General features: G+C 42.9%; 1 protein-coding gene across 10 annotated transcripts in view; it reads right to left on the reverse strand.

The window, feature by feature from the left end:
• HDAC4 (histone deacetylase 4) overlaps positions 1-13,300 on the reverse strand; it is a 257,588-nt gene that overhangs the window by 128,717 nt on the left and 115,571 nt on the right. Inside the window, exon 2 of one of the 10 annotated variants that reach the window (XM_075153825.1) lies at positions 11,735-12,504. The exons of the other annotated variants lie outside the window; for them this stretch is intronic. The gene's annotated coding sequence lies outside the window, so the exon portion shown is untranslated. The remainder of the gene's footprint in view (positions 1-11,734; positions 12,505-13,300) is intronic. 10 annotated transcript variants of the gene reach the window in all.

Raw genomic sequence — 13,300 nt, forward strand, 5'->3', positions numbered from 1 at the left:
CAGGCCACCTGCATTTCTGATGGTCCTGTCTGAAGTCCTGCAAAAGACTTCAACACTCTTGATTGCGGGCTGCAGCACCACCCCGATCTCCTGAGCACCTTCAGCATTAGGTCCTGCTGCAGCAGGAAAGCCAAACACTTCACAAATAAAAAAGGGCACTGCCGAACACACAAAATATAATAAAAAGTCCTCAACAAGAATGTGAAGAGTTCATGTCACAGCACCTGTGAGAAGGCCAGGAATAAAACCTTGATTGCCCAGATGTCTCCAACAGATAAGCCTGTGCAGGATAGAGGGGCTCCAAAGGGAAACACTGAAGTTTCACCGCCTCCTTTTCAAATTCGTTATCCTACTCTGTCTTCTTGTTGTTTTAATCAACGACTTCTGTAACAAATGAGCGTCTTGGATGATGCCAGTGCTTTTACTGAAATTAAAGATAATGGAATCAAAAGAGACAGCTTGGACTGTTTCTTACTTTAGACTTCATACAACTGTGGTAAGCCTTTCCCTGCACTGTTTTCTTGCATGCTGGCGGGAGTAGACAACCAAAATCCACCTGAATTTCCACAGGAAAAAGCATCCAAAGAAATATAATAAATGCCAGAAAACAAAACAAAAAAATATATATCCCTTCTTAAAAGGCATTCCTGGGAATATAATTTCACCTGCCTTCTTGTTTCAAGCATTATCCGGTAATTGAACCTCTTTGATCCATCTGTCTCGCTGTGGGTTGAAGAAACTCCTCACCTTACCAGATACCCAAGACAAAACGGCTGGTTGAAGGAAGATCTGATATACTTCTGAAGAGACAAACCCACATGGATTTCTCATACACTTCTCTCTAATCTCACCATGAACTTCCTTCAAGGGAAAGTGATACTTTAGAAAAGAGAATTAAACATGGAGGAGATGGAGCAGGAGCCTGCGAGTCTTATCTTGAGATTATACATGAAAAACTCCCCATGAGGGGAAAAAACCACAAAACTACCCAGCTAGATAGGCATGGGTGAGTTTGAGGGATACACTGCAAAGCTGGGGTTACACAAATGACTGGACCTTCTTATGGGGTTCTCTCCAAAGTGGTGACCTCTACATCGGCAAGAATAAAAGCCAGCAGACAAACCAGCGATGGAGCAGGAGTGCCAAGAGTTAAACAGTGAACTTTCAGGAGGACAGCAGACATCACATCTCCGCCTCGCTCGGATGCATCAGGGAAGAATTGTTTTCCCATTATAACTCCTGTCAAAGCACAGTGGTGCCATTCACGTAGACGGAGGGGATCCTGGGGCAGAGTGGGCAAGATGATGTGATGAGAACTGAAGTGAAGGTTCGCTTGCAAGTAGAGATGGTGCCAGCTGGTAAACAGCCAGGCCATTCGAAAAGGAGTTGTGTGATAAAAGCAGTTATGGCTACGAGGAAATGCTGTCAGCTTCCTAAAGACATCGAGAGGAGCTGGGAGATCAAAGTCACCTATCTGCTGCTGAGAAGGAAGGCTGGTCCTCTGCCAAAACCACACAGAGAACCTGCGGCCAGCCCCTGCTCTCCCGTGCCTGCTGCGTCCTCCCAGCTTGCAAGGCAAGGGAAGGGAATCGTTATCGTTAAAAGGAGAAAAAGCAGCAGCACAGACGTTGCCGAGGGCAGGTCTGGGCACCACCGAGGAAAACTGTACGGCAGAGCAGAGGCAACGCAGCAGTCTCTGGGATCAGCAGCTGGTGACTCCATGAGAACGGGAGCTTTAACAAACAGCTCAAGATCTAATGTACTAATTTATTTAGATATTAAGCCATGGTATGTTAACTCTCTAAGATCAAAAGAAACAAAATTCTTAAGGATTACCTGTCCCACAGTATATGCTATAATTTTAATAAATAGGCATATTCTGGTCATTTTAAACAGCAAATGAATGAATGGTTATTAATAACAGGCTAGTCAACCAGTCCCAGCTGTACAAAAAGCCCCAAAATGTACAACGCAATCTTCTCTGTCGTGAAAAAAAAAGAAGTAAAAGCAGCAAACCCAGCAGCTAAATAGCAAACTATATGGGAAGAGGGAAGCGTTCAGCAGCTCTCAAAAAATCTCATGGATTGCTCAAAGGCTGCAGTGTTTTCAGTAGTTTATTAGAAACCCAGACCCTGGTCCAAGAAAAGAAGCATATGTTCAAATGGGCAAGTAGCCCACAGCTTTCTGTAGCCCCCTCTCTCAGAGCTTTTGCTTTCAAATAACGCATATACTCAAGGACCTCGGCTGCATGAGGACCCAGGATGGTACTTGTTATCCATTCAAAATGATTAAGACGCATAGACGGAAAAAAAAAAAACATGTTATTTTAAGAGAATGTTAAACACAAGTAGTTTTCTAGAGAAATTCAGATAACCTCAAAATATTTAGATTCCACGACAGCACAGAGAAATTACACTAAAGCACTTTCTCGTTTCTGCAAAACACGCAGGTGTTGCCTTTCCGTTCCTTAACGCAAACACTATGAAACACACACCTGAGTTAAGATTCCTGTCAAAAAAAAAAACCAAACAATTTTTTTTAAACCTGCATCAGACAAAGTGAACATATTTAACCACAGCAGGCTGACAAAGGACTGAGAATAATTACAAAGCCCTTTTGTTAAGGAAGCCCATCAGTATCAATGTGGGCTAACAGGAAGAATCAGCCTTTCCGCTGCTAGCACCGAAATCCTAAAGGACGATGGCAGATTTTCCCTGCATCCCCCATCCTAGTAGTACTCCATGCACGATAAGGTTTTCCAACGTCACAGTGATGACTCTCACTCAAAGCAAGCTCTTTCTTGGCATTTATGCACAAACCACTGACATCAGCGTGGCCTTTTAAGTACGGAACAAAAACTCAGCGCTCATTCTGCTGAAAATATCGCAGCCGGCGAAGACCAGAACATCATTTTCCTTCATCAGTATTGGACAGGCACTGCTTCCTATACACGTGGAGAGCCAGAGCGACATAGGGATGAGTTTTAACACCTGAGTTTTAACATAACAGATCCACAGCAACACAATAGTTAAGATCCACGTTTAATCATAACAGTTTTACGTATTTTCACTAGGAATAACATTTTTTTAAGAAGGCAAGTTTAAAATGGGGTTTTAAGGAAAAAACAGTGTAGCAAGAAACATCTCTATGAATGAACACATTCTTTTAAAAGGACAACTTAATTTTGTTGCTACAAGCTTCTAGAATTAAAGGTCTGATTTTTTTTATTGAAGGTTATAAGTTGGTTGGTTGCCCGCTGTGTCTGTTAAGCAGCTTCCCAACCCACCTGTTGAGCAGCATTTCAGCAGGCAGTAAGAGGACTACCGTCACTGCCTGCCCATCCAATGCATGCAAGTCCTTACGCAACCAGTTGCAATTAAAAGGTCCCTGACATTGAGAACAACATTTGAATTTAGCAAAACATTGCTTATATAAATGGTAGGTCAAGAACTTAAAATAGCCATCTCCCACATTTCCCAACATCAACCAAAGGTGGAGCACAAGATGGCTATTTCCCCTCTCCCCAAAGACTGTCCTTCAGCTGGAGTAAGGAACACTGCTACCGAACAGTAACGTATGAAAACAAGGGAAAATTAAACGTATGCTTTCTAAGGCTCACGAGAATATTTTCTCTAAAAAAATGAGCACTTTGTCCCCTCCCTGCATCCTTATCATATTGGATGACCTAACCCCAATTGAAGAGCAATGACCATGACACTCCTGTGCGCCCCAGGGCTCTGTAGAGAAGATGGAGAAGGACAGTCAGCGTTCCCCTACTCTAATGTGTACTGCCAGAGAAACAGCACACCCTTTTCCAAAGAAGGGTGGATGAACGGGGACGAATACCCACGAGTTCCCACTTCCCCTCATATTTCCTTCATCACCTTCTCTGTGGTATCCATCACTCTCAAAAGCCTTGGTAGCGTGCATAGAAAAGTAGGAAGATGGGTATCAGTTGGGTATAGAAGTTAAAGACTCACCTTTATTTTCACCCCGCTATTGGAAATGACCTAACTGAGCAGCATCCAAGCTGAAGACAAATCATTCACAGCTGTATAAACTTTGGGTTACATTACATCTACATTACATCTACTACAACCAAAGCAAGTGGTGAGCAAGTCTTCCCTCACTGCTCCGATGAATAAGGCAATTCTGGTTTTTGTTGCTTAGTGTCAAACTCCACTTAATTGTAGTTCAAGCAAAAATGGTGTTTTTACTAAAAGAAACATGGTCTTGATATAATTAACCACAAACGTCATCCTAGCTACACTTGGATTCTGTCAAAACACTTCCACAAAGAGTTGTTCTTCTTCCGTGGAATGTAAGAAAGGTCAGGAGGTTTTCTCACCATGTTCATCTAGGTAAGTTGTTTCCTTAAAACAAACCTGTAATACTAAAGCAGCTCCTTTACTGCTTGGAGAATAAAATGGAGAACAAAATGCCATGCTCCTCGAAGATCCAGATTTCGGCGTGAGCTCCTGCGCAGCACCCAGCCTGACTGCAGGGCCATGGGGAGTGCGTATGCCAGCTAATATAAAACCTAAATCACGGCGTGCAGCTGAAGAACTTCAAAAGTGGTAAAACCAAAGACAATAAAGAGTGGCATAGCCTCAGTGAATTAAATACTCTGATTTATGAAATTTTAAGAGTGATATCTAGTGTAAGTCAGGCTGATCAAAGCACAGGGCAGACAGTTTGGGAAGCCGTAGCTGATCTTGACCGGAGCATGCAGAGCACAGACTCTTGCATAGGGACCTCCCGTTGTGGGCAGGCATTGCTCGTCGGCTCCACGCTGTATTCGCATTTCAGCTCCACATCAGAAGACCAGCAATCAGATGGCTTATTTCTGTTAGGCAGCTACTTCAGACTGCGAAACCTGGACCTAACTACAGGGTTTCTGGATCGTGGCAAATTAAATGATGCCTACCTACTTACGTGGTAGGCTAAAACTCTGCTCCAGTTATGTTCAGGCAACAAAATTCTCTGCCTGATTCTTCCACCAAAAGAAACAGGACGCTGTGAGAAACCCAAAGGTGAAAGACTTAAAATGTATATAAGGATGGAGATCCTATACGTATCCTTACCTAAAATAAAATAACGATGACTGACTTTTCAGAGCACTTGAAAAAGATAAGAGACTTTGGAAAGAACCTGAAGAGAGTTCAGTGATTCAGCTGACCGAGGCTTAAGAGGACCCTTGGTGATGAAGGGAAATGTGGACAAAAGGCATTCAGAAAACTGGAAGAAAAAGATTAAAAGGACATGCAGGAAAGCAACTGAGGAACACTACAGGAGGTAAGCTGAAGAGGAAGGCTTTTAAAAGCAAGTTTAAGAAAGTTGAAGTTGATTTAGTGATAACCAGAGACAAATAAAGATGGAAATTATTTGCCTATCGCTTCCCTGAAATAGTACACACCCTTGTTATTATCAAGAAATGAGGCTACAAATGAATGTCAGTGGGACACTCATTTTTGCATTACGGTTGCTTCCAGAAGCCCCACACTGGGCTCCCACATTTGTGCTAGACACCGAAACACATGGCTGGAGCCAGCAACAGCCCTGAAACACTTCTCAGCTGATGACAAAAGGCTTCAGGGAGGAGAAGGAGGCTGACCATGAGGCAGAACTTGCACTGATGTCTCCTTCCACATCCCCTTTTATCTTACAGGTTTGGAGAAGGATTAGTATGAAACTCCCCCTTCCATTTGCCACCATCTGAAAACAGAGAAACCAGGGTGACAGAAGAGGGAAGACTGGGTATGAGCACGGAAGGTACCAGCCTGAAGCAGGAGGCAAAGGGCATGCAAGCAAGACTGGTAGAGGAAAACCAGCGCGACACAGTGACTTTGTAGATGTGGCAAGTCTTTCCCAACAATTTCAATCTGCGGTGTGACCAGCGCTAAACACAACATGGGTAAATCCCAAATCAGCAGAAGGAATTTTACCAGCTGCCAGCCATTTTCTGGATGACCTCCCACTACTTTAAACAAAATCATCAGTGGTTAGAGTTGCACCTTGCCAGAGTGCGATGTTGGCATGACAGTACCCAAATCCCCACCTTTGGATTAAGAGATGGAGAAGGTAGCAGTCTTCTGCATGCGTTCTCAAACTTAGCATCTTCATTGGTAAAGATTGTGAACAGCAACGCATCTAGAAAATTAACAGAAGGCCAACTCTCTTCAGATTAGGAAACGCACAAAGGACCATAGGGATGATGTAGCTCCTTAAGGTCTGTCTTCAGACCCCGTAGCTCTTTTTATAGCACTCTACAATAACTGAAACATGACAAAAATGGGACATTCAGTTCTTGCATTCACTTCAAACATTCCTATACAAAAAAATTGTTTCGAAGAAGGTATCCAAAGCTAAACAGATAATCACTAGCAAAACCAAAACATTCTTTTGATAAAATTCTTTTTTGATACCAATACACAATTAAACCCTTCTCCATCAAGCAAATCACATTTTACATGAATAGTATTTTATTTTTAGGCCACTTTAACGAAGAACCATGTGTTCTACAGCTTCATCCCTCAAGTCTACAAACCCATTCTTAACCGATGTTTTTCAAGAAATGTTAGGAATCCATTTGCATACAATCACTGTTTGTAATTTTTCTTTTGTGCAACACAAAGTTGCAAAAAACTTGCTGCTGCTGAAGAGGCAAACAGCACCTCTGCAAGTTGCATGAGACCTTGCTCAGCTCTGGGGTCATTGTACCTATTGCCTTTCTAGTGCCATTCTGTTTTAAAGCTACCAACGCCATAGTTTTTGTTTCTAAAACACATCAAGTTATGGGAAACACTAAGTCAGACACTTCTTCTCTCATTTAGAGTAAATATTTTATAAAATTACTTCTCCTTAATGTGTAAGTCATTTAAAGAAATTCTGAACTTAAGGTGCTTTTTTTCTTACAGAGCACAGAATTTATCCAATAAAATGTATACCCGAAAGATTACAGAAGTCAGTCATCCTTGCAAGGAAAGCCAGACCATTTGAAATATTCATAAAACACAACAGCAAGTGTGAAAATGAACTGCTTAGCTCTTTTTAGAGCATCATCCTCTGAAAAAGCAATTCTTGCTCATAAATCCTAAAAATAGAAGGAGGGCATAAAGGGAATTTTACTTCTAAATAGCACTGATAAAAACTTACAGTTCCAGTAACTGGTTTCCAAGACATGTGTTGAAGAACTGGAACAACCGCAGAGAAAAGACCACAGTGGCTGGAAGACAGCAGGGAATACACCACCGTGAAGGATGTCAGCTGGATGAGTCCACCAGAACTGCAAAGCCACTGGGTGACAATATGTAAGCACCAGCTAAGAGAAAATATCAGGCGCTTGTGGGCTCCAAGGCTACAGTAAAAGGCCTCTCTTTCAGTTGTGAGAAGCAAGTTTAACTGAGGCCAAGCTAATTGTCAAGATGATTAAGGGCCACAATAACTACCAAGAGAAGTGGTGGATCTTCCCCCTCTCAGTTCACAACTCTGTCTTGCCAGACGACAACCTTTGGCAAAACACAAGGTACTGACCTAAATGTTTCTGGGTGGCATTTAACTTAAAATACAGTGGAAAGCCAGGCGAGGTGATCTAATGGCATTTTGTGAGAGACTGCTTGTGTATATTTGTAGTTGCCAGACGAATCCCAGACCACATGTCTCCTGATGTGCCAGAAGCCCACGCCTGGAGGCCACACAAAGCTCTCGTGCCCCACAGGACGGGAAGGCTACGAAAGCCCCTCTGCTCTCCCAGCTGATCAAGCCGAAGGAGCCAACCCAAAGAATAGCACTTAACATTTCCAAAATGCCATTGTTACAGGTTTTTGGTATACAGAAACTTCTAGAAAGAGACTGATTTCTGTGTTTGCCTGTGTGTCGGACGACCATCTTAACTACGAAGACAACAAGCAGAACTTAAAGTACCTTAAATCCTGTGTCAATGTTTCCACACTGAAATAAAGCTGTCTTAAGTCACTACAGCCTAATCCTCCCGTGATTTAGCCTGCTTTAATTTGCATGTTTCCACTTCACAGCCAATTTGTCTCAAGTTTGCTTCGCTCAAGGTAGTGGGCTTTAACTGCCGAGCCCTGCTTTGGTGGGTACCATGAGACAGCACCAGCTCCTCTCTACTGATCCCCAGCCCTGCAAAGAGCCTGGGAGATACTACAGACTTCACTGCTCGTGCATGAGGTGCTTGGGGGTTCAGAAGCAACGCTTAACAATGGGGGAGGGATGAAGCTGCCGAAGCTGTTGTTCCCTCGTGTCTTCAATGGCTGGGTGGGTTGAGGAACTCCTGCCACACATGCCCCATGGGTCCTAGGACAACTGGCCAGGGCTTTGAGCAGGATGCTGAAATGATCTGGGTTAAGCACAGTCCTGCCAGCATGGAGAAGCTGGGTTACTGGGATGACCAGAGCAACGGATGCGGTTCTGCAAGAGGAGGCTACAAAACTAACTTACATCTGAACACGTAAGGATGCATACATGAAGGGACTATTAAAAAGCCCACTATTTGCAGATCACAAGAGTAGCACATTATTTAGAAAGAAGTTGTTGGGCCCTATTTTCAGAGAAAAAGAATACAAACAGTACAAACCAGTGCTGTTTTCTGCAAGACACTGAGAACTTCTGACTGACAGAGGCAGTTTTGGAAGGTCTGCTGTAATAACTTCACTTACAGATAAAACAGAACTAGATAAATCCAGTCAAAGTTACAGGGAGGAAGAAACATTAGGCTGAAATACCTTACAGTCAGTTTGATCACCAGTGTGTATTTAAAGGTAGCAAAATTCATTCTTGGCCTTACCCAAACTTTGACTTCCTTGTACAATCATCACTTTGTCAGAAATGCCATCTCAGTATTTTTAGGTGACAGTACATTTGTTTGTACTGTACATTTCTGGTGAGCAAACTTGTTATATTTTATAGGTCACTCACAGTTTTACCATCTGCCTTGATTTTGCTTAAGGAAAGTGTTGTTTCTGAAATCCCTGGTGTCATACACCATTGTGAAGATGTCATAACCAGCAGCAGTTGGATTTTGTATCATCCCAACGTAAATACTCATCGCTAATGGAAAAAGGTACCATTCAAAGCTTGCACGAGAGCTCTACAAAGGCATTTAGTGGTGTCTGTCCTTCATTCCCCTCAGCACTGCACTGGGTCAGGGTACAATTACTAATTCCCCTGGAAAGGCTGGCATGGGACCACCTGAAGGCCAGGGCCAGCGCTGGGGACAGTCGATGCTCAATGGGGAGCACCCCGGGGAGATGCCTGTCCACCACCGCCATCTCCTGCAGCAGGTAGCGACCTGCATGCGACCGCTACCGTACCCATCCCTGGAGAGCCTCACAAGTGGGGACACACAGGCAGATTATCACTGGATTAAAATGAAATCACAAATTTAATGTTTTCTCCCAGAAAATACTTTCAAGTACCCTCAACTTTTCACAGGAAACATTCAGCATCATTTTTTCATTAATAGTGCCCAAAACTTCAATAAAGACAGCTTTTAAAAGCTTAGCATCATGGCATGCTGAAAATATTAGTCCTAGACTATAAATAAGAATGGATGCCAACGCAGCTCACCCTAATCTCAACGCTTCTGTATACAGACGTAGGCAGCAATGCAGAAGAGCAGTGACATGCATCATCCTCTGCTTCCAGAGAGGGCACAGAGGTAGATTTGGACAAAGCCTACATAACAGTTTGGCAATGCTCTACAATGACTTTTTTTTTAAAAAAAAAAGTATTTAAAAAAAAAAATTGAAAACTTTTTTTAAAACATTCCCACTTTACACATCTATTCCCCATATTCGCTTCCAGTTACGTTAGTCTGCTTCCCCCAGATCTTTAAGAAAATAACTGAAGGTACCTTTCTATTTGTATAAGTGAGCCTTCTATAGGCAGTTGCACATGTTTACTGCTTTAAGTCAGTTTGTAGTCAGAACACGCGGATCAGAGCAGAACGCCCGTGCAGTCACGCGCCATTGCACGATACGAAACTAAACCTGTGGTGGGACAGATCCTTCACTGCAAGAGTTTTCCTCTCGTGAGCCCATCTCAGATGCTTGAAGAAGCTTTTCCAGCCATACTGACAGTGACAAATATAAGGCAATACAACAACTAGCTGGTCCTTGGGAAGGAAAACACAAAATTATTCAGTAAGGTCTTGGAATTTTATAGCTGATTTGTCCTTGTTTTGACCATAATCTCACAAGCGATGCCAGCAGCAAACCCATCTGGCGCGTGTAAGACTAAATACCTGCTGCTTGTGAAAATGAATGTCTTAAAATTAGCATATGCGTTAAGATCTGGCTTGCAATAGCTTAAAGAACAAAAAAGTTCAGTTTAATTTAAAATACTTCGTTCCTCCAGACTGCTTTACTGAGGAAGTCTACATCTGTTTATAGGAAAAAGGGAATGTACTGAAAACCAGGAGTGCTGCACTTGGGCACAGCCTTAACGCAGTGCCCGGCTGCTTGAATTTGCTTTAACAATAACCCGGTTTATCTCATTTGTGGGAGGCAAACAGCTTCCTGACCACAACTCTTCCAGGTGCTCGTTACCCGAGGAAGACAGATAACATGACACTCCTGACATTACAGCTCTCCTTCGCTCAACAGGATCGACAGTGGCAGGTAACGAGGCAGAAACCCACAACTGTAACCATATTATAGATCGTGTTGAATCCATTAACTAGGTGGCACATTTAAGGGTTTAACCTTCATCATCATCTATGTTGCTGTTAGAAATGTCCTCAATACTCACAGACAGCTATATTCATCAAGAGATGCACAGCTTAAACTTTTGGATGTAAAATAGTATTTAGATATAAAATAGCAGTTAATATTATAATTCAAAGGTGTAAAATAATACTGTGCATTATATAACGGCTACTTAGAAGTTGAAATTTTCGTCATATGCAAGAACTTATTTTCCGGGATCAAGAGTAAAGCGTATTTTAAACTGCACGCCAACTTAATATCTAACATGCTCTAGGACTGTCTGAAAAACCCGATTAAAGCTGCTTTAAAAGCTTGATTTTTTTCTTAATGTTATAGCGATTTTTACATCGCATGTAATTCTTATTCATCTGTCACCTCATGCACCTCACTCAAAAGTGATTTTTCTCTCGTGCAACAGAACTACGGTGTAGCTCCTGCACCCTATCCTGACCAGCATCAGTAATTCCGTTAGCACATTTACACGCAGCCAAATCTCTACATTGAAGCCCGAATTCTTCAAAAAAAAAAAGAAAGGAAAAAAAACAAGCAGCAAGGAAAAGCACACATTGATAAGCCTGGGAGAAATAGCACAAAAGAGCTATTGCCTGGCAGAAGTGTATGAGTGTTTACAAGCTTCAGGAATTTGGTGGGGTTCAATGATGTATAGAGACAAGTTGCCAAGTAACTGCATTTTCTGCTTCTCTCTCGGCGTGGCACTGCAGCAAGCCTCTTCCAACCCAGCAAACAGCCTCAAAACTTCAAAGCTCCCCCCTCTGTGCAAAAGAACACAATTTGTGGTGAAATTGGGTTCTTGTAAAGAGTAAACAGAGTTGGTCCAACAAATGTTTTTTTCCTTGAATATGAGCAAACCACATTTTTGAACCTGAAGATGTACGACTGGCATCTGTAAGTGAATGCTTGGGGAAGCAGGAGAAACGGTGTCTTTAACGAAGAAATCCCCCTCTTCAGATTAGGGCAGAGGACCAGCTTTGTCTGCCTGTGCCTACCTGAAATGGCTTTCAGGGATGTTGTCAGCAACTCGAGGGCATCGACGGAGAACAAAATCAAGTACAACACGTAGAGGCAACACAACGCTTGCACAGCAGATATTCAGTACCCAGACTGAAAAAGAACTTAAGAGGCTTCAGTGAAGAGCGTTGTCTTACATACAATATTTTGAAAACTGGTGCAGAAAGTTTTTCAGGAAGGTGGACTGAATTCCAGGATGCTCTTGCAATACCTACAAAATGTCACACTTGGGTTGAGCACACACATGCAAAGCAGCCACAATGGCAGAGGCCAAGTGAGACCCCCTTTGAGTGAGCACTTGGTAAAAGCCAGGTGGGAACGATGCTTCAAGATGACTCTTGGCACACGGAGTTCAAAGGCTTCGATGAACGCTTTGAATGGAAAGCAAGAACACAGCTGAGACAGCTCTTCTCCTGGGGCACAGAAGGAGTGGAGGTGGTGGCAATGTCAGCTTTGTGCCCAACCCTGGCACGTGAGCCAGCAAAGGGAAACTGGGCTCCCAGTTCAGGCTCCCTTTGCTGCTTCCTCGTCTCCACGAGAGCATCAGGTCTGCAGAAGGCTGCAGAGGCAAGAGGTGGCAGATCTTGAGGAAGCCCGTCATCTCCCAACTGCTGATCAGTCCAGGCGAACATTTCACAGCTTCGCTGCCGAGCTGCCATCTGCGGGAGCAGCACTTGCTGGGAAGCGGGTCAGGCAGTCGCCCTTGTACTGCTTTGTGCCCCTTTCCAAGCAGCCCTAAGCGCTGCTGCTATAAAAAGAAGTGCAAAGATGGTACAAGAAAAGGATACAGCACAAGGAGTGAAAAAGAAAGCCAGAAACAGGAATCCACCAGGCTCCCAACCCTGGCAAATTTTATGCATCGTAGAAGGTGCTAATTGCGATGCCATAATTAAAGGCTGAGCCGAGTCGTGGATCTCCCAAGCCAACGTTCACTGAGATGCTCTGGCAAGGCAGAACAGCATCTACAGACCTGCAATACATGGTCTGGCAGCAGAAGCCTTTTCCTAAAATCTAACTTGGATACTATTGCTCAAAACACAAACCTTCTTTTTCTGAAAAAAAATCCCTTTATATATGTATATAAAAAAAAAATTATTTTTATATTTTTTTTTTTTTCCCCTGTGTCACTACTATGAACGTATCTGTCCTATGAAAAAAAGGTAATTTGTGGGCTGTTTTCTTTCATTTCAGTATTTGTCTGTATTGGTCTTATTTTGATAGTAAATACCACCTTATTTTCTTTTTCATACTGAATGGTGGGTCCCCACAACCTAGCTTCAGGAGTGAATAGTTAAAAGCAGAGTGAAATAATCCATGTGTTCCCAAATCAAGATAAACTGGCAATTTTTTTGGTGGTTCCCCTAATTCCCTGTTACACTGAACGAGGTGAAATGACCTCGGGGCTCTCGCTCTGCCTCGGAATGAGAGAAACCCAATTACAGATACCATACATATTTGGCTTCACATCAAACTAGATGAAGTTTCTTGGCTGCTTATTCAGGATACTTGATATTTGTGTCAACACAGCCTATGTCTTTCCTGCT

Source organism: Calonectris borealis, chromosome 6 (assembly GCF_964195595.1).
Source record: "Calonectris borealis chromosome 6, bCalBor7.hap1.2, whole genome shotgun sequence".
NCBI classification, from domain to species: Eukaryota; Metazoa; Chordata; class Aves; order Procellariiformes; family Procellariidae; genus Calonectris; species Calonectris borealis.